At 41.5% G+C, this 21713-nt stretch overlaps 1 protein-coding gene across 1 annotated transcript in view; it reads right to left on the reverse strand.

Annotated features, from left to right (window-relative positions):
- The window catches only part of LOC118289733 (hormonally up-regulated neu tumor-associated kinase homolog), a 97599-nt gene extending 76147 nt beyond the window's left edge, over positions 1-21452 (reverse strand). Inside the window, exons 1-3 of the mRNA XM_035616699.2 lie at positions 21367-21452; positions 18421-18535; positions 12471-12575 (exon numbers count right to left, since the gene is read on the reverse strand). The gene's annotated coding sequence lies outside the window, so the exon portion shown is untranslated. The remainder of the gene's footprint in view (positions 1-12470; positions 12576-18420; positions 18536-21366) is intronic.
- Positions 21453-21713: the final 261 nt, after the last annotated feature.

A 21713-nucleotide genomic window follows, 5' to 3' on the forward strand; every position in this document is an offset into this window, starting at 1 on the left:
CACCGGTTAAATACAGATGAAATGTGTTAGACAATGAGCTTCGGGATATACTTTGGATATAGAGTCAAGTTAAGTGTTCCCCTGTCCTCCACACTGAGCCAGGCTAACCATGCACTTGACTTCCATCCTTAATACACTGACATCAAAGCAGTTTCAATCCTCTCACCTAACGATCAGAAATAAGGAAATTCCTTTAAATTTCCTGAGTGACAGAGGAATGTATTCGCCTTTGTGCAAGGTGGTGATGCATGCGGAGGAATGCACACAGAGATTTTGTTTAATTACTGGGAGACAAAATCCACAAAGTAAACAGATTCGAGCAAATCATCACATTGGCTGAACAACATGTAACAATAATGATTAAGTCATTCTCCTGCACTCTCATAATCGCAATATGTTACGTCTGTTAATCGTTTCCTCACTGGGCAGGGACGTGCTGAAATGTGCTGACAATCAAAATAACTCGGTTTATTTTCTCTCCTCATGGTTACCCTGCATACATAAAACATTAAATACAACTCATGGTACTGGCCTCAATACCCTGCCAAGCAATGACTATGTGACTGTGTGTGACTGTGTGTGTGTGTGTGTGTGTGTGTGTGTGTGTGTGTGTGTGTGTGTGTGTGTGTGTGTGTGTGTGTGTTAAGATTTATCTTGATTGTTTCCTTCCACGTCTCTTTTCAGTTTTCATGTTTCTCGAGGGTGAAACTTTATGTCGACTGTGGTCTCGGGGTTTGGTTATTTTTGAAAGCAAATGCGGAGGAAATATCCCAAACATTTTAACGGCCTTTCTTCAAAGGAAGTTTACTCTCTGTTGAATTTAATTAAGACATAATTGAGATTGGCCCTGAATAGCTGGGCTTTTTTACTGGGCTTTTCATAACGAAGACATTAAAGCACAGTTAGCAGTCATCAAGTCCACGAATCACCACCCTGGTTTATTTAAGTACAAAATTAGGCAGAAATGGGTGAAATCTTAATAAACATAGCAGGACATTTCGAGGACAAGCTTGACTTGACTGTAGGCATTCACACCCAAGATGCTGCCTGCCTTTTTAACAGCATGCAGTACAAAAGCAAATAAGGAAATTACACTGTAATGTGTAATGCCAATGTAATGCTCTTTTCAGCATTTTTGGTGATATTAGACAGAAGGACAATGGAGGAAGAGTGTAACAGGGATGACCCTGGCTGGACTTAAATTTGGGGAAAATTGCAATTCCAATATAACAGTGGTTTAAAACCCTTGGCCAATTTTGTTCCCCTTATAAGATACTTTTAAATACAGACAAGCCAATTAAATGGACAGTTTGATTTAAAAACTAAATTAGAAAAAAAAATTTAATCAAACACAAACTATCACCTTTTCATCCAGTGAAAACAAAATGTAAACTTTCAGGAGCTGCAAAATACAATTATTTGCAGCTATGTAATAATTGTTTGAATTGAGAATTTTTAATTTTCTTTCCATGATTATATTCTCAGTCCTGTGGCATAGTATATATGAAAATAAGGCCAAGCTGGTGCAGCTGCTTCACCTCCAATGTATTCAATATGAGAAAGAGCTCCTCCCTGAGGCCAGCATTGGTACTGCATAGCAGTTCCTCTGAGACAAAAGATGAAACCTCTGCTGTAAGGAAGGAAGGATGAAAGAGAAGGAAGGAAGCAAGGAAAGATTCAAGTTTGTCAGATTAGAATAGACGGAGTGTAAAGGCAGGTAAATTGACAGCACTCGTTCTTGTGTGTGATGTGTTCATTGGTCCACTGCAGCAGAAGATCAAGCAGTCGTGTGCGTGTGTGATGTCTTCATGCTGGTCCCAGTGGGCTGTAGATTTTAACAGAGCATGGATCACAATTACTGTTCCTCAGAGAGAGAACAGCAGAAAGGGATCTGAAAGGTCTCTCTCACACACACACACACACACACACACACACACACACACACACACACACACACACACACACACACACACACACACACACACACACACACACACACACACACACACACACACACACACACACACACACACACACACACACACAAGCACGCACGCACGCACGCACGCATCTGCTTTGTTCCTTTGCTCCAGCAGCTGAAATTCCCATCAGAACTTTTCATCGTAAAGCCTGATCATCATCATCATCATCGCAGCCTCTCTTTTTGGTTTGCTCCTTTGTTCTTCCGTCTTTCCCTCCATTCCTTTATCCATAGGTCACACACTATTCACTTACAATATGTATAAAACAGAGCTAAAAAGCACTTTTAAAATGAAAATTGTGGAGAAATACTCTCCGCTGCATATATAAGTTCGTGACAACAAAAAGTTTTCTGCAGATTTGCATGATTGTGTGCGTGTCAGCAGGCGTCGGCAGTGAAACCATCGGCTAGTTTGAAGTTTGTCCCCTCGGGGCTTCATACAAGAACAAAGATTGTTAAAAGTTGTGCTGTCTAACACAACGCTGCACCAAAAACACTTAAACCAATCTATGCAAAAGTACAAAGTGTGTAAGCGATTGTATGCTATGGAAAATACACACATTACAATGCACAACCTTTTCATTGTGTCAAAGCCTCAGTAGAGGTTTTGCACATGGTTGTTCGGGATTGTCAGAGGTGACAGCACTGATGACTAAAGCAGGAGTCAAATCAGTTACTGACACAAGGACACACACACAAGTGAAGTAAACCACCTTCGAAGCCACATCTTGCCAGCTCATTACATTCACTTGGACACTGGCCTTTAACACACTATGCCACCTAGAGAGAGAAGTGCAGCCCCCCCACACTGCAACATCCCCTCACATATGCCACATAACCAGCCCCTTGTAACCAAAAGGGTGTAGTGAAAAAGGACAAAAGCCAAATTCTAGCTCTGTGGCCCTTCAAAAATGTGACTAAAACATGTTACACCACAAAATATTAAACTGATAATGCAATTAATGACAAAAACAATAATTTACATTTTTTTTTAAGGTATTAAGTCATCAGATATATTCATGTATTAAATGTATTTACAGCGCCTCTGATCAATCTTTATGGTCACACACACTTTCTAAATATAGTTGAAAGGGAGGGCCGGCTCACAACAGGTTGAGCTGTTAATGGCTTTGTTCCCTTTTGAAACTCGAACTGTTTATTGCCTCCAACTAAAATAAGATGTCATTATCATTTGAAGGTCTTGTGCATAACGTGGTTATCCCTTCAGCATGCCACTGTCCTGAGTGAAAGGTCACAGGTCAAAAGGTCAGGGTTAGGGGCCCACTGACATGCTGCTGACTGCTACTTCAGCCAATCATCAGTTTTCATCGTCGGGCCGCGTATCTGCAGCAATCAGCTCTGTCAACAGCTGGTCCAAAGGCAAAAGGGAGAATAGGGTGTGTGCGTGTGTGTGTGTGTAAATTCCAACTACTAAAGTGGCATGAGGGTCAGAGGTGAGCTGTATGTAGGCCCTCATCTGCTCTCCTTTTGGGACGCACGCACGCACGCGCGCACACATACACACACACTCCATTTAGGTGACAAGTGAGTGCAAGGACAGAGCGGTGGTAACAGGCAAAGTATCGACACAGCAACACACTGAAAGGAATGCGTGGGTCGCCCCCCAAAAAACAGAAAAATCATATAATAGAAATACATCTTATTTCAGGTGTTGAGAAATTGGTCAACTTACAGCTTTCTGCAGCAGAAAGTTAAGTCTTGACAGTTGCCTGACACAATTCCTAGAGGAGACTCGACGTTTGTGGTTTACATACAAACCCTATGTTGTACAAAGGCAGTGTTGGAACAAAGCTTATCACTTCACCCTCTGATGCATTATTCTCTCTTATGAGTCAAAAATGTGGAGACATTAAACTATAAATCCTTTAACAACTGGAAATAAGTAGTCTTTTTTTATGAAATATATTCATTACTTGTCCATTTGGGTGTATGAGGGTGTGTCAGTGTGTGGTTTCAGTGAAAACACTACTTCCAAGAGGATGCCCTGCAGTGAAATGTCCCCCTGTATCTTTTTTGCTCTCTCCCTCTTTGCTCTCATTCAATTGACTTTTGCTCACTTTTCCTCCTTTCATCCTGTTCGGCTGAATTCTCCCTCTCTCATACACACAGACACAGACACACACACACACAGACAGAGAGAGAGCACACCCACATATAGGGTCACGGCTCCCCTCCGCTCTGCTTTAAAGTGCTGCCTATCTAAACAGGAAAGTGGCCTCTGCCCCGGCAGCAGTTGAGGGCACAGCAGTGGAGATTTCATTAGTCGCAGCTAACAGGCTAATTATCCGCTTCAGCGCACCTGTAAAACTTTACTGTGTGTCAATCTCACACAATCACAGACACGGCATATAGGTGTGTGGGTGTGTGTCTGTGTGTGTGTGTGTGTGTGTGTGTGTGTGTGTGGGGCTGTGGGTGGGTGTGAACTGGTGGGTGCGCAACAAACCCGTCTGTGTCTGTGTTAATATGTGAACTTTGTGTCAATCAGGCCTCTGTGGGCATGTGAGCGTTTTATGTGCGGTAGTGTGACAGGCGATCAAAAGCCAAAGGCTATTTATTTTTTAAAGGTACATGAGACTCAAAATTAAATGAAGGAAGTTTGTGGTATTACCATCAGCTCCTAGAAATGTCATCAGTTGCTGCTAACTGCTCAAAAACAACATGGAAATGTTTCTGCATCTTTATTTCGTAAAATGAAACTTGGGCGAGTGGGCAGCATTTCCTCACACTAAGGAAATGTTCCAAAAGAAAGATTATGGATATTTGTGTTAAGTGTAACTTTGGCTACACAAAAAACAAGCAGAAATGCTAAATAATATAGTGAAGGGTGTGATGCAGTAGCTTAGCAATATGTTTTTCCCCTAGTTAAAAGTGAATTTGCACCAATACTAAGATTAAACTGAGCCTTCTTACTGCATCAACTGCACACAGTGAAATACAGTCCTATCATCTGTGGGGTTGTTTTTAAATCTAATAAGGTGGCACTAAAATGTAATATTCTGAGATACCTTCTCAATTACCTCAAATCATTTATAAATTTCACCGAAATTGTATCCGTTTGCATATTTGCCAACATTCATATGAGATGTAGCTGCCATAAACCAATTCCTGGCCTGGCTAATTTATCGGCCTAGCTTGCTATAAACTGACCATACCAACAAATCATGAGAAGGTGTCCGGCCTCTTGTATAGTCTAATGATATTCATTAGCATTCAACACAAACTTTAGTTCCTTATTAAAGGTTAAACTTAGTAAAACTGCTATATAGTACTTTCAGGTTAGATCTTAAGGGGCTGATCTAGAGGAACAGTTAGGATGGAGGAGTCCTGGTTTACCTTACACTTGGCCATGTTTGCATGTTGAAACAGCAACATAAACCAGATTTGTTGAATTCATCCGATTTGCATCTAATCTAATCACATGAAACATATACAATCCTGGTGTGTGTGTGTGTGGGGGGGGGGGGGGGGGGGGGGTTAATGTTTCCCAATGCTTTGCACACTAATCACTTGTAAACACAGGTCTACATCTCATGCTTCTTTTACATCACCAAGTACATTTATACCAAGTAATTAATTCTCATGGTATGACTAGATGCCCTTTGACACACTTTTTTCTTGGAAAGAGGAAGGAAAAGAAAAGCAGATTGCAATAATCAAATGCCCCCTTTCCCCTGTTAGAGGGTTTGGGGTTTCTCTGTTTAAAATAGCCTAAAAAAGAGAGATGAAGGAAAACAGGGCCACTGATGTCTAGAGTCTTTGAGGTTCAGGGAATTTCTCACTATTTTACTGCAAGTGCCAAAAACCCGCATCCTGCCCTATGAATAGAGCTGGAGACACATACACAAAAACACACACATACACACAGGCTCAAACACTCAGGCACCAGTACCCCCTACCTGGCAGCTTCTTTGTAGCCATGTTGTGATTGTATCGGATGTGGAGCGATACAGGTTAGGAGGATGGGGGTGATGGTAGGGGGGTGTGTGAATTTGTAATGTGCTTATGCTAGAACCGCAAAGACAGGAGATAGGGGCTCTGAAGTCGTGTCTCACACACACACACACACACACACACACACACACACACACACACACACACACACACACACACACACACACACACACACACACACACACACACACACACACACACACACACACACACACACACACACACACACACACACACACACACACACACACACTCTGTAGGGAGTGGAACTCTAGCTCCCTGAACTCCTTTCATCCTACTGAAGGTGGAAGTGAGTGCAGAGTTTCCTGGAGTCACAGCGAGATTCAGCACTCTCTATATCCTCTGCAAAAACTATTGCCTGATGCCTGTGTGTGTGTGTGTGTGTGTGTGTGTGTGTGTGTGTGTGTGTGTGTGTGTGTGTGTGTGTGTGTGTGTGTGTGTGTGGTTCAAAGGCTCAGAGTGCACAGTGTTGAGGTCAGATACCAGTGTGTGGTCTCAGATGCTATATGTAAAACACATCACAGTTGGAATTATTGCATTAGCGCATATAGCTTCTTTAGCGGCTGTGCAGAGGCGAGGGTAGAGGACGGGTAGCGGTTCTTAACATTTACTGTGTATATCTCTGGATATTGTTCTTCATCTGGAGTACAAGACTACAAATGCATGGCCTCCATGTGTGGTGGTGGCCGAGGTCCTGGAAGGTCACTAGAAGCTAAGGAATGAGCGGCAAATAGTGTCACTTCCCTTAATGTCAGGTTAGAGGTCAAAGGGGAGCCACACTGGACAGATACTGTGACAGCATACCTACAGCACACTGCACTGGAACATAGGATCAGGGGTAGTTTGTCACCCAACTAAAGAGCAGACTTTTCTTGCCCCACACCACCGTTTTCATATTCCTTTTCACAAACCCTTTGGTGGAAGATAACTATGGGTGATACACTTATGAACTGTACAACATCCGTTATTGGTTTAATCATTATCTAACTATTTGATGTAAATAAATAAGAACAAGTAAGAGACAACATGTTTTCTTGGACTGCTAATTTTATTTTAAGGATGATATAGGCAACTTGTGAACACAGAGTTACAGTAGGTAAAGCATATTAAATAAGTCTTTGTTGTTTTGTTTTTTAACTTGACTGATGTTGGATCTTCATTGGAATAATTTCGGCTAAACAGCCGATGACGCTCAGATTATGAATTTCTTTTGACTGCCACAGCATTTCATCAAAGCTTTGGCTCAGTTACACTCATTTAAATTCCCCCCTTTTTGGCTGGTTAAAGAAAGTCAATGATTAAAAGACATTTAAAAAGAAATGTTGTACATCTCTCTCTGACCAAAGGCTTCCTTTTATCCCCATAACCCACTGCGTGACACACCCTCAGCCGTATATACTATACACACTTAACATATGGGTGTGCCTCTGAGGCTTCGGACACACTAATGACTGATCTCTTCTTTCTTTCTAATTCTAACAACAGTTATTGTTGTTGTTTACTGGAGGTTTCTCATGTAACTCTGCTCTACAGAGCCTGAGAGGCTTTTACATTTGGTGTCCATGTGCAAATTAACAATGTAGAAGATGGAGAATGTTTCATTTATCACAGATGTTAGAAATATGACTTTTTAAATGTTTTGAATGGCCATCTTACAGATATGCTCGAAATTATTGCAGTGGTCCAGAATAACAAATAGTCCCAACATCCCTCCTGGGCCTGTGGTCCATTAGTTTCTGTAACAGAAAGTAATTTGTCTTTCGTTTCTTCCCTTTTCTGAAAAAGTGAAATATATTGTTGCTTTTTTCATCCATATTTTGAGATAAATGAGTATTATGCTATTGGATTTGGTTTGGATTACTGGAACACTTATTGATATTATCCATTTAAACCATTTAAAAATTAATTATAAGCATTTAAAGCATTCAATCGAGGGAGAATGTCTAAAATAGTTGCAATATGCAACTCCCCCTCTCTATTTATCATTGTGTCATGACTTAAGAACTATCTGAGATCATCTGTACAATTAAACGGATGTCACTGTGATTTTGAGTTATGTTTTCTTATATTTAGAACAACATTCTGAAGTCCCAGTTTCACCACATCTCTATATTATAATTGTTGTACTGCCACCATGTCCTGGAGTAGTGCACACTAAGGTCACACAACTGGGTTGATACACGCACACACACAGGATTTCCTGTTGCTCAGGGTGGTTGTGGCTGTGTGAGGGTACCTCCTGGCACAGTGCTTTAGCTGGACGGCTCAGCAGGGAACAGGAGTGTACACACACACACACACACACGCACGTACGCAGGCACGCACGCACGCACGCACACACACGCCGGATCTGGCTCTCATCCCCCTCTTCTTCTCCATATAATATATCAAAGCATCTTTGGGTGTCTATGGATCTTGGAAAAAATCCGCCCTCACCTCCTCATCCGACATAGTCTCTTTATCTATCACACTCTCTCTCTCTCTCACACACACTCTCACACACTCTCACACTCACACACTCACACACCATGTGTGGTGATGAAGGATGTTACCTCTCCTCTCTCCGGTCTCCAGCTGGTGTACATACACCATTCCCTACAAAACACCTGGAATAACACCACAAACACATATACATACACACGTGCACACACAGTGGCTTCAGTCACTGCACTGCTGCGATGCCAAGACAACCAAGAAGCAAAAATCAAACAACTAAACTGCTGTGTTACATATGACTTTGGTATAAATTATGCCAATATAGGGAACAAAACCATACCCACAAACCAAAGTGTAGCACTCCATTTACTGTAAACCGTGGTCCAACCAGGACCATCAACGAATACACTCCCATGATACAGAAGCTTCGTCAGCAACTTTTGTCACAGAAAATTATCTTGGTTGTTTTTATGAGCTTACACACATCTGACCTTAGTTTAACTTGCTGTTAAGTTAAATCTGTTCTCACCACCAAATGGCAGACACAAAGCTTCAGAGAACAAGACTGTTCTGGAGGACACAGTGGAACAAGGGGTCTGCAGGCCAACAAAATAGAAGACAAAGGAGCGAGAAGGCGAGAGACATGGAGAAATAAACAGTGTGTGGGTGTTGTGCAGAAATGTGTCTCTGGCAAGATGAGGAAAAAGCACATCTATATCTAAACGTTTGCTCTATGTGTGTGTGTGTGTGTGTGTGTGTGTGTGTGTGTGTGTGTGTGTGTGTGTGTGTGTGTGTATACAAGTGAGCAGGAGAGTGAGAGGAGACGTCTATCTGGGATGATACAGTCCGTCTCAGTTCACTTCCTAGTCAGGAGGAGGAGGAAGAGGAGCTGGAGGAATAAAAAAGATAAGAGAAAAACAGTGGAGCCATTCATGGAGCATGTTCCTCTGGGAATGTGGTTCTTTGCACAGAATTGAACAGCGTGTGTGTGTGTGCGTGCATCAACTAAAAATCATAGAATAATTACAAGAATAAGATATGTCCAAAAAGCTAGCCTATTTGATGTAAATTGAGATAGATACAATGTACAGTGTGGCATGCGTGTGGTCTCATCCTGTTTAGAAAGGAGAGGGACCCCTGTTTCCTTTGGCTCTGGACACTGTTGTGACTATATTACAGCCCCTTCCCTTCCACTCCCAACTACATATGTCTCCCATACTAGACCAAGAAGCTGTAGCATGTACAGGCCCAGAACCCAGATGAGTGCACATGAGCAAGGGTTAAACCCAGGCTTTCAACCGTCACCTCTGTAGCTTTCAATTAGTTACAGCACGGTTTTGGGAAACACATGACAAAAACATTGCTTTGCTATCATTTCACAAGTCGAACGGATCAGGTGACTATGGACTATGTAAACTGTACATGCTCTAATGTAATGTTAGGGAAACTTTGTTTGTGGACATATGGTTTGTAAATGCTGATCGGTTCGTTTTTTAACTTTGGACAGAGTCCGTCAGCCTGTGCGATTCCTGCCTCCACATACATAACAAAAATGAGTTGTATTCACCTCTTCATCCCAAAAGAAACAAAATAAGTGCCTTTCCCAGACTGTTGGAACTATTTTCATAAAGGGAAAAGGGCTTTTTCAAAGCAAAATAACATCTTCGTCTGACATGATCATGTCAACCTAATATGACAAACCTGGAGCAAATTTCTCCATGTTTACTCAAAATATACAGAGCCCAAGTCCCTTCTTCCCAGCTCAGCGCTGACAAATCCGCCAACTGCTTATCAAATTAAACCCCCATTAGCAGCACAAACACAGCCTCACACACTCTCCCAAACAACCTATTAACAGCACAAATACGCGAGAGCCTCACATGTTTAGCTACCCTTCCTGCACACAGGCTCTTTAGAAGAGCCCGAACGCAAAACTAGACACGTCTCCACACCCGGCTGAACGAGTCTGTGTGTCATGAACTGCCCCACACTGTGTGCGCTCACCGCTCCTGACCCGTGACGTCCACTGTCAGCGCCTGTCACTCTACGAAGCATGTGCGGATTCAGCCCCATAACATCACGCCTGATGGGACGGGGCACCCGGTCCACGGTGTAATTCTTTCCATGCGCGCTTGTTAACGTGTAGGATTTTCTTTTGCAGCCGCCATAAAGCAGTGTGTGTAGGTAACGCAGTCTCGTGGTACTTTGCTTTGTGTGGCAGCTGCTAGAGGGATTTACCTCCAAACGTAATAATGTAAACCCTAAAAGTAAGACATCCCCATAAAAAGGACAATTTCATCCGTCTTCTTTCCTTTTCCTGTGTGGCCCCCAGGGGACGCCTGGCCGGTAGTGGAGGGTGAGGGATTCAGGGAAGTAGAGCTTAAATGGAAGACTAAATATGCACTCCATCAGCATAAAGCAATCATCAGATGATTTCCATGAAGACCGCTGCATTTAGATCAACATGAACACGTGCGTTTATTGGCCCTGGTCTAGGAATGGATGAAGGAGGAAAATGCAGGAGAAGGCAGAGATGTTTGAGCGGTGGCAGCTAAGACCCAAACTAAGGACACAGGGTATCTACTGGAGGGTTTTCATTTCATTTCAGCTAGCTATCCGGGTGAAGACCTGCCAAGCATAACATCCCAAATTCACCCAGCCCACTAAACTGGATGAAGCAATTGTAGTTATTTACTGAAACACTAGAATTGTATTCAGTTTTAAAAAACATATAAACGTTTCTTTTAGCATCAATAGCGTGACTGATAGTTACAGATACTGCTGAAAATGTGCTTTGTAAGAATTGTGAAAATCTGAAGACTTGCACATAGTTCTGTAATATACAGTATTCACAATGGATGAATGAATGTTTTTTTTTTTTACTGTATATAATAGATACAACTTTGCCTGACTGACTGATGTGTGCTCATACACAAATCAATATAAGTAACAGAGCAAACCAAAAGTCCAAAACTATATTTTTTAAAAATTAGCAATCATCCATACGAGATTAGTACCATACATTTGTTAAAATTAGTTTTTATTTTTTTAAATGCACTGGTATTAGGATCGGTATCAGGAAGGGGAAAATGGTATCGGAAAGTCTCTGCACATGGACTAGAGGAGATACTCGTCTGTAGTAAAGAGAGTCTACACATAATTAAACAATGCGACTGATCCCTCAACACATTCCACACAACCTGCATGCGTCTCTCAGCCTTATCATTTGACTTAATGACACTGACGTGAAATTTCTGACACTATATAGCTAGCACATCGGGAATATTTTTTCCACACCTTCCTCTTATTAAACTGAAACAAACACGAGGGCCATGTCTCAAGGTCTTTGTAAATGTATTACCCGTTTGTCAGAACTTGCTGAAGAGACATTTTGCTGCTGCTGAAATGATTCCTGAAAGCAGATGCACTTTTGGATTACATTCACTACCTTAAGTGAAATTACATTAAATAACATTGCTTTTATAGTCAGGAGGCTCTCCACTGTAACAAGCCTCCAATCACCTCTACTTAAATATGCTTGCTCATAAAAAGTGGATCAAGAAGCTATTTTCATTGTTTGTGTGTTTCCAAGAGATGCAGTCCATGGTTCTTAATACCCCTGGAATGAATCCAAACAGAAACCCTACAGTTCTTTCTTTCCTCCTCCTCCTCCTCCTCCTCCTCCTCCTCCTCCTCCTCTTCTTCCTCCTCCTCTCTGGAATTCTACTCTCTCTCCTTTCTAATAAATCTGAAGGGGCCTTTTCCACTTTTACAGGAACAGCAACTCATTAAATGGTTGATTTCAGATGGCAGAGTGTGAATGTTTTGAGTTAACTTTAGTGATCTGCTAGTGGGTCTTCGGGCCAGAGAGGAACGGACATCCCCTTCGGCACATGGGCAGTAGATTTACACCTCCGCCATTTAAAGACACCCCTAAACCCAGATGGCCACCGGCCCGCTCTCTCCCGCACTGCCCTGGCACAGACACCGTGGTGGTCTCCCCCGCACACAAATAAACCTCAGCTAAAATGCCCCAGAAAAATATATTTTATTCACTTACCTGGATTAATAAACCTCTCTCCTCTGAGGACTGCAGTGATGTTTAACCGCCAGTCAGTTCATGCCTGGTTTATTTCAGAGTCCTTGGAGCTTCAACCCTGGCCACCTGTAGCACATGAGGGTTTTCAAAAAAAATTAAATGGTTGGATTTTTAAAATGATTGTTTGTGGGGCTTTTCTGTTTTATTAGACACTTTCCAGTCCAGGGTGATTGCAAGACAGGGAGTATTGTTAAACACAGGCCCAATTTTAGGCCATAACACAAAATTAATGGCATGCAAAAATATTTTTTCTTTCCTCTATGACATGTTTTTGAAATATGGCAGTGCCTTCTCCGAGTTCTTTGAGCATGAACGAACAGCGGGAACTCAGGGGAATATTAATGCTGAAAGAAATCGCAGTTCGGCTTAGTTAAGGAGCCTTTGGTGTTTTTGATTAGGCAACTCATATTTACCCTCCCTTTACCATATCAGCGAGGGAGAGCTTGGTCTGTCTCCTACGTATGACATCACTCCCAGTGTACGAGCCTTTTCCCATAAACCTCTATGGTCCCCAGGGTTTCCCACCCATGAGATCAACGAATAGGCAGGGTGACTATGAATAAGACAGATTTTCATTAAGTTCATTTTTACCTTGCCTATTTTTTCTTCACCAACGCAACCTTTAAGAATATGCAACGGTTTTATGTTCATTTATTCGTTCATTCCTAATCTCTATTGTGCTGTATCGCTGTATTTATCCTAATAATCTGTTTAGACTCTCCCTTCCCTCCCTCTGTATTTGTCTCGCTCTGCCCCTCAGGGCTGAAAGCTGCAAGGCTGTAAGGTCTCTCTCTTCCCACAACTGCTCTCAATCGCCCCTGTGACTGCTCGGCTGTCAATCACTACAACATCAGACCCACACTGAGTAGATCAAGCCTGTTGGCATTGACACGCACGCGCACACACATGCACACATATCCATATATATGCACAAAAACAAAGTTTGTAGGGGGAGTGGGGAGATGAAGGGGGTCCTGTCAGCACCTGCTGGGCCTCACTAGAGAATCTGTGGAGACACAGATACACCCCCATACACAGTCACGCCGCAGGGCACTAGTTGTGAAGGTACCACTTTAATTTTCATCGTATTTACTCAGCCTCCCTCCACGTTGCCTCCAACCATGCCGTCCTGCAGGGTCAGTGTGAGCAGCTCTGCCCTTTCACCGAGGAAATCACTGGGCAGCTGAGAACCACAACGCACAACGTGCAAGTACAGAAATGTGGAGGATAGTGTGCGAGTAAATGGTCAAACACATGTGAAGACACTAACATTTCAACACGCACCTGAGGTCAGGTATCTTAATCATGCAACACAATCTCACAGAAATACACACTCAATTGTCAAGGTCCCTTCTTATGAATGCGAAACCTCTCAATTCATTTCATCTGTTTCTGTCCAAAACCACACACACACACATGTAGACACGACGCATGCACACAAACATACACACAGAGTCCATTAGGCTCATGTGTTGGGCCCAAACCACGGCCCAGAGTGCTCTTTCATGCCTCCATCATTACATCAATAAGTCTTCACATTAATCTCAGCACAGCAGAGCACACAGGCTATTACCAGAGCAGCCGGCACCGCAGAGGCTCACTCCGACGCAGACATGGGCAGAATAGTAGTCAAATGTATTCTTGATACTTGAAAAACACAAGGCGTGCTCGGTTTGTCTCGTTTTGCAGGGGATGTGTCTAGTTTTGAGGCAGCTTAAAGGATAAATTACGTATACGTCGAGTAGTCTACATATATTTGGCCACGTGTGCTCTGAAAAGCCCTCAAAAAGACTTCTTTGAGAGTTTTTTTTCTATAGTACGCTGATTTAACACAGAGCGCAAAATTATTTTAGGGGAGCTGGTTTCAATAGTGAGTAACAGGAATCTTTGGCCAAAGCCTTTTCAGATCTGTGTAACATAAGATCATGCCCTTTTAATGAAGCTCTTGAGAGTAGCCTGTAAAAAAAAAACGGGGAAAAAAACGGTAACTTTTCAGAGATTATCTTACTCCATCGCATTATTAAATCAGCCTTTGGTCGGCAGTTAAGAGTTCCTGTGAGAAAAAGGCTTCTTGGTTAATAATCACAAGGATGAGCTGCTGAGGCTGCCATTACACACACTGCATCAATCAAAAGCAAAAACACAAAAATATATACTTTTGTGCTACACAATAAATATCAAGCTCAGGTAGAGGGAAACCAAGGGGGGGTCAAGGAAGAAAGAAATGGAGTGGAAGTGAGAGAAGGGGTGTTTGGCCCTCGTCTGTCTGGACAGGAAATGGGGTTCTTTAACCTTTGACCCAGGTCCACCATGTGAATGTGAATATGTTTATCCTCTTGCATGGGCCTTAGAACAGGTTCTTTCAGACTCTGGTTTGATGGACAGATGGTCCTTGTTGTCATGGTAGCCCATGCAGGTGCGTCTGTATGGGGTTTCCTGCCCCAAGGTGCAGGACGGTGGTGGGTTGGGGTGTTTATTATCCGCAGTGCCAACAGGCAGCAGACGCTCCCAAGAGGTAAGAGGAATGATGGAGGGGAAGGAAAGGAGGGACGGTAGGCGGAATGGCGAAAGGGAAGGAGTGAGTGTGGTAAGCTGTAAAATTTTGAAGCATCCACTTTTATCACCCTGGATCTGCTCTTGGATAAAAGAAGCTGTGAAGTATGTTTTTCACTCGTCCCTGATTCCCCTGCCATAATAAAGGAATAAAAGAATATTGCCTCAGAAACCTCTGCTGTTCCCGGAAAGCCAGCCTCTGCTCAGATGATCTCAGATATTGTTCCGTTGTATTCTTTTATTCTCCTTTTAACATTTCGGACCACAAATGAGAGACGGGAGAAGGTATGGGGAGGGGGTTGTAGTGTGTGGGAGTTGAGCGGTGAGGTCAAGGGTCACTGCTGGAGATTCTCCCCTGAAGGCAAGTCCGCTGTAAACGGGGTAATAATAAACGTTTGGCGTTTTGAGTTTCTGGACCCCACCACTCTGCCCCTCTAAACGGAGTCTATCGGCTTCAGCTTCTGTACCAAACACACTAACAAACATCACAATTAGTTTTGAATCTTTGAATTGCAAAACACCTAAATGATACTCTTTTTTCTGAATTTTAAACAATAAAATTTATGAAATTAGTTAAGGATATGCTGAAAACAAAACTGATGTCAGTAAATTTTATAACAATCTTGATTTGCAGTATGCTTCATCCAACATCTGCTTTCTGAATGTTATTATACTTTTTTTTTAAATCACATTTACCCATTAAAACTAGAAGTGAAATTAAATCAATAGTAAAAACAACAATTTGAGCAATAAAAAATATCCTACAGTACATTTCTTGACAAATGATAACAGCCATGCTCCAAATATAAAAGAATTTTAAACATAAAAACCAAACTTGAGAGTAAGTTAAATAACTGACACACAGCTTGGCATGTGGAAATATGTCTATACCACCAGGCTAATCCCAGGCCTCGCTGTCTGGGGCGTTTGTTTTTGTGTTTACTCTGGTATGTCAGACATCCGAGGACATGGCAGAGAGGAAGGTCAAAACCAGCACAACTCCAAAGACTCAACAAACATTATTAAGTTCTAATTTGTTATAAAAGGTTTGTGGAAAGGGGTGTCGTGAAACCATTAACGATTTCTCTGGTTATTTTCTTGTCTCTAAAGGTCTTCAGGCACTGTGGGAGCAAGTCCACTTTAAAGCTAAAGTATACATACGCTTGACAACTCTGACATGCACACAAAAACAGAAGTTTGGCACATCATGTAGGATCGCAGGCATACAGTATATCCTGCAAAGAAATTTGATTACGGGAAGTGATAGTGCCATAAAACGTGGGACATGAAACCAAGACGTAACTGAGGAAGTGAGGGCTTAAAGGTATGAAAGAGTCTTAGTGAGACAGCCATAGTGTGACGAGTGACCAAACCAAACAAAAGAAAAACACAAGCTAATTATGACAGGATTTCAAACAACTATTAATTAAATGCATTTGTCAAAGGCTGCATAAATTGAAAAAGAGTAATTTTTCTGGTATTTATGTATGTTTTGTATGTGTGTATGCATGTGTGTATGTATTCATGCCACGCCCGCCAATCTCTACAAACAAAGAAAAACATGAAACTGTTTTCTCACGCAATAGAGCTCGGGCTATCAGAGGGATCTGATGATCTTATAAAATCACACTTTCCACTTCGTCTGTCAGGAAAGCAGTCTGATCGGCTGCTTGGAAGAGAGGAGCGGGAGAAGTGAAACTAGGGAACAAACAGGGACAGGGTGCTGAAAGGATTGTAAAATCTATGATAGATCTTTGGCACTGAAAAGGACACGATTCCTGCAGCAACAACGGCCTTTGTGGGGAATAGTCGTCATGAGGGGAACATGTGTTGTTGTGTGTGTGTGTGTGTGTGTATGTGACCAAGTGTGGGTATATGTATTTTGTGTGTGTGTGTGTGTGTGTGTGTGTGCACTCATTAGTGAAAAGCCTCAGTGCAGACTAGCTCCAGTTACAGTAGTAAATGCTGCCTTTGAACTTTTAATGGAGCCCTGAAACTCAACCAGGCCTTAAAAACGCAGATCTACAGGAACAAAAAAAATGGAGAGGGAGGTGGAAATCCTGCGCACTTGTATGTATATGTATGAAATGAAAATGTAAGATGAAAAGCTGCATCAAGAGGTTGTTAAGTCATGAGCCACAACAATGCGACTGTTAGAGAAGCACAAATAATACAAACACACCTGTTGACCTTGAAATGGGCAGAAATGGGCCAAAGCATTACCGTTATATCAAGGATCTCAAATTGCACCGTTTCTGAAACTCACACATACACACCTCATTACAACTATTTGGGGCACTGCATAGCGCCGGCACCTGTGTGCATGCCTCGACAGCAATTAGAACATGCAGACTTTTCTATGCATGTGTTTAAGTGGGTGGGTGTTTATCTGGGTGGGTGTCTGAGTTGCAGAATCTTCTGGCATGCCTTGCAGTAAACAGATGTTGAGGCTTTATGAGCTCTTTATAACAGGTTCAGCCCCAAGTGTTTGTGTGTATGTGTGTATGCATGCATGCATACATGTACATATATATATATATATATATATATATATATATATATATATATATATATAGGCCTCACATAGAAACCTCTCATCACAGAACCATAAAAGAGACCACAAATGGATGTACACAGGAAAGGTGCGGCATTCATCCTAAATTCTGATTGCTGAGAAATGCAATCATTTCATTAATGGCGTCTTAAAGTTGCAATTTGACGTAGTAAAAAAAAAAACTGGTACGGACTCTTCACTGATGGGAGTAGAGAAGGACTGAGGACAGGACTGTTTATTTGACTACGAGTTGTTTACAGAGATGGGACGCTGTGGAGCTGAGTGACAGCATGAGAAAATACCTCTGATAATATACGAAACATGCAGAGAACTCAGCAGAAAGCTCGTCTGCTCGTTCGTCTTTCAGGACCTACAAGCATCCACTCTATAACTGATGACAGTGACTATAATAATCTTTAATAATGCAGGATTTTATGAACCATTTTGATAAGATCCTATTCATTACATTGCCTTTATTAGCAGTTATTGTGTTCATATGGCCCTGGGTGTCAACATGTAATTATTTGAGGGACATGCCATGTTATAGGTCATTATCAATTATCCAGCTCATTTTTAGAAAGAAAAAAAAAACTACACCCTACCAATGTGACAGACTAGTTTGGTTTGACTCCTTTTAAGGTCAACAAAGTAAAAACAAAATGCCAAAAAAGAAAATTTATATTGGGCAAAAAGAATTGCGACATACAATTCAACAGGTAACACACATGCATATATATACACTGTGTGTATATATATATGAAAAATCGGATTAAAGACATTTCTTTGGTTTCTGGTGAGAAGTACCTGAGAGTAAGGGCCATGGTGATCTTGAAACCCCAGTATCAAGACTGCAGATGAAACTGAAGTCCTGGTCCATGTTCCGCGTCACCAGGAAGGTTAACTTACCGAGGGTCCCTCCCTGCACATACAAAGACAAACAGATACATCAATGGGACACCATTGTGAAATTTGTCATTTGTCTGGTCATCACAAGAAGATCCAGCTCAAGATGCGCGTTGACTGTGAGCGCAGGAGTTCAGAACGTCCTGCTGATGAAACAATGATCACCCCCTGAGCTTTTTGTTAGACACATCTGAATACGGTTGGTTTTATAACCAATAAAACTGTTCATCAGTAGAGGCTGGAGACATAAACAATGGCAATCTACATTTAGGGGTCTTTTTTTCTTTCTATCAGCATCTGTTTTAACAGGAAGGGAGATTTGTGCAAGGATTTTTTTTAAAACATGAAACTTGACTTTTTCCCCCTTTCACAATAAAGTCAGAGACAGATGACAGCTGTGGACACAGAGTGCATGCTGCATGTTTTATCGCCTTCACCCATAAATTAAAAAAAACCCAGAGTGGAAGAATTACAGTCAAAATATATGATTTATGGCAACGGGCACAGGAGGGAGTCTGGAGATTTCTTGGACAATATGGAAATAAAACTGCAATAAAACTGCACGGGCTTGATTGTGGTCTATGGAGAGACATGGAGGGCCTCCAACACAGCTAACTTTATTACTTCATCTGAGCGAGCGAGAGAGAGGGAGAGACACATCAACAGATTCGGAGACCATTAAAGTCAAATCTTTTTCCCTAAGTGGCCACAGTCTCCATCTGAGGACTCTCCGACCCTTTTCACCCAACAACCAGGGACAAAGTGGAGGCCAAAACCTCCTACATTCCCTGTACCCATCTTTATATTTACACAATGAACCGGGTTTTTTGGGGGGGGTTTACATAAATCTTTACAACGTTATTTCATGGCAGACATCACAGTTAGTACTATTAAACTGATGGTCATTACATAAACACTGGGTGAAAAAGAAGAACGAATGCATTTAAGAGTAAAATGGATTCTTGTTTATGAAAGTGGTCACTAACCTTATGATGATTAAAAAAATTGACCGCATAATTTACCACACAATTTCATTTACCAGATCACAGCGTCGAGCTGTGTTTTTTCTAAGCATTTAAAATCATCTGGAGTGTGAGAGGTGGGAGAGGTGGAGGGGGAGGAACGGTTATTAAACCAACAGATCGCTGGAAGATGGGTGAAAATGGCTCCATGGTTTGCAGGCCACTGAGGCAAAATGGTCTGGACTTCCATGGAGACTGAATAGTAAAGGTCCCCCTTATCTCACTCATTCTCTCCCATAAGAAAACAGCCTATTGTAGGGTGCTGCATCTTTCTTGGCCGAAGCTGCGTATCAGATCTAGGGTTTCACAGAGCATACTGGGGGACGGCGAAACCAGAGACAATAACAACAAATATGGCCTTGTATTTTTAGGTTGTGATTATAAAGTCCATTTCACAGTTTAAGACTCCAGGGAGACCAAACAAACTTTGCTGTTTAAAGAAACCAGTGTCCAGAATTGGTTTAAATCTCCGCAGTTCCCAAATGTCCTTGAAAAATGAAAGAAGAGGGCATACAAAAGGTCCACAGTACATAGAGAGACTGCAGCCTGCAAACCAGATTCATGAGATACATACATCTTCAAATGATGCAAAATAATCATTCCTTTCCTCTTCACCTCACAGAAAAAGATAAAATACACCAGAATATTTTTTCTTATTATTTAATAATTTGTTTCTTTTGTGTTATGGTTGTTAGAAATTTATTAGACTATTTATTTTATAATACTCCATCGTACAGACTCTTAAAAAGTCTGTGCACTAATCATAAAACATGGCTTTAAATCATAAAAGCCGAGGAAAGAAATTGTATTTACCTATTCATTTTTTTAGGTCACTGACTATATCAATGTGATTGATGAATATGCAAAATACAAGTATTATTATTTGGCTAATATCATCAACCTCGCTCTCCAATCTGTCTACTTACCCCATCATACAATATGTGCTGCTCACAGGCTGCTGCCAGAGCTCTACAGTTCTATCACTGTTATACTTTGTTGCCACCTGCTGACCAAACGGAGATACTGGCTTAAATGACTGAAGTTGGGAATGTTAAAACACCTTTCTTAAAACAAGTGTTGCCGTATACAGTAGGTAACAAAATCCTGCTGAATGTACACCTCGAGGTAAAATCTCAATATATGCAACATTTTCTATCTCACACACACATTGGGTGGGGTCAGGATGTGCAGAGCAGTAATAAAAAGAGAAAGAGCCTTCTGCTGCGAATAATAAAAACTTGAAAAGAAATGTAAAAAGCCAGACACCAAACATTGGTTAAATTGCACTAGAGGAAACCATTTCCTCCATACATCCTCTGAATTCTCCTCACACATTTGAATCAAAAGTCATGATTTGTGATTAAATGCGACACATTTACTGCTGTGTAGAGTTCCAGAATGTCCTTTATACACAATCTAACTGTGTGGCGCCAATATCTAACATAATTGAGTCTTTTAAAAACCAGCCCACGCACGATAGTTTATATTTCAAAATATTCCAAAGTGCGACCTTAATGTAAATAGGAAGGCACAAAGTCGACATAAGCCTGAATTTATAAACTCGAACTCCAAGAAGAATAAACAAAGCGTTAACGGAATATTAAAATTAAACAAACTGTGGACTCTGTGAACAACTTCGGGTACAGTGACGTGTCAGAGATATAATCAATATTGGTTCGACCTGCTGCACTTGCACGTCGAACCAATTCTGTTTAGCGAGCAGCTGGAGAAAAGCTAAAAACAAACGTTGGGTACTGGCATGTTAATAGGAACCAATGATGTCAATGTCCTTTAAAAAATTTGATTTAAAAAGTTAATAATTTACCTGCTACTTCAGGAGGCAAGCTTCGATAGCGTTTCACTTCGCGCATGCGTGTTCACCCATCAAATAATTAGGTAAAGCAGTCACAGGTGTGATGCGTGGGTGTGATGACGCAAACACCGATCACGTGATCGCGAGCGCCACGTTAGGGTGAAACCTTTACAACATTGATCAGCTAAATAGATATGGATATACCAAATAGACAGTCAAAAATATATGAATTATAAATTAATGATGAATAAATACGGTGTCATCAAAAAATCCTGAATCCAACAGGAGGTGGTGTTCAATACAATTAATGAATGCTGAAAAACAAGATGATAGGTTTAGTTTAAATCAAATAGTTCCCT

This window comes from Scophthalmus maximus, chromosome 18 (genome assembly GCF_022379125.1).
Source record: "Scophthalmus maximus strain ysfricsl-2021 chromosome 18, ASM2237912v1, whole genome shotgun sequence".
Lineage (NCBI taxonomy): Eukaryota > Metazoa > Chordata > Actinopteri > Pleuronectiformes > Scophthalmidae > Scophthalmus > Scophthalmus maximus.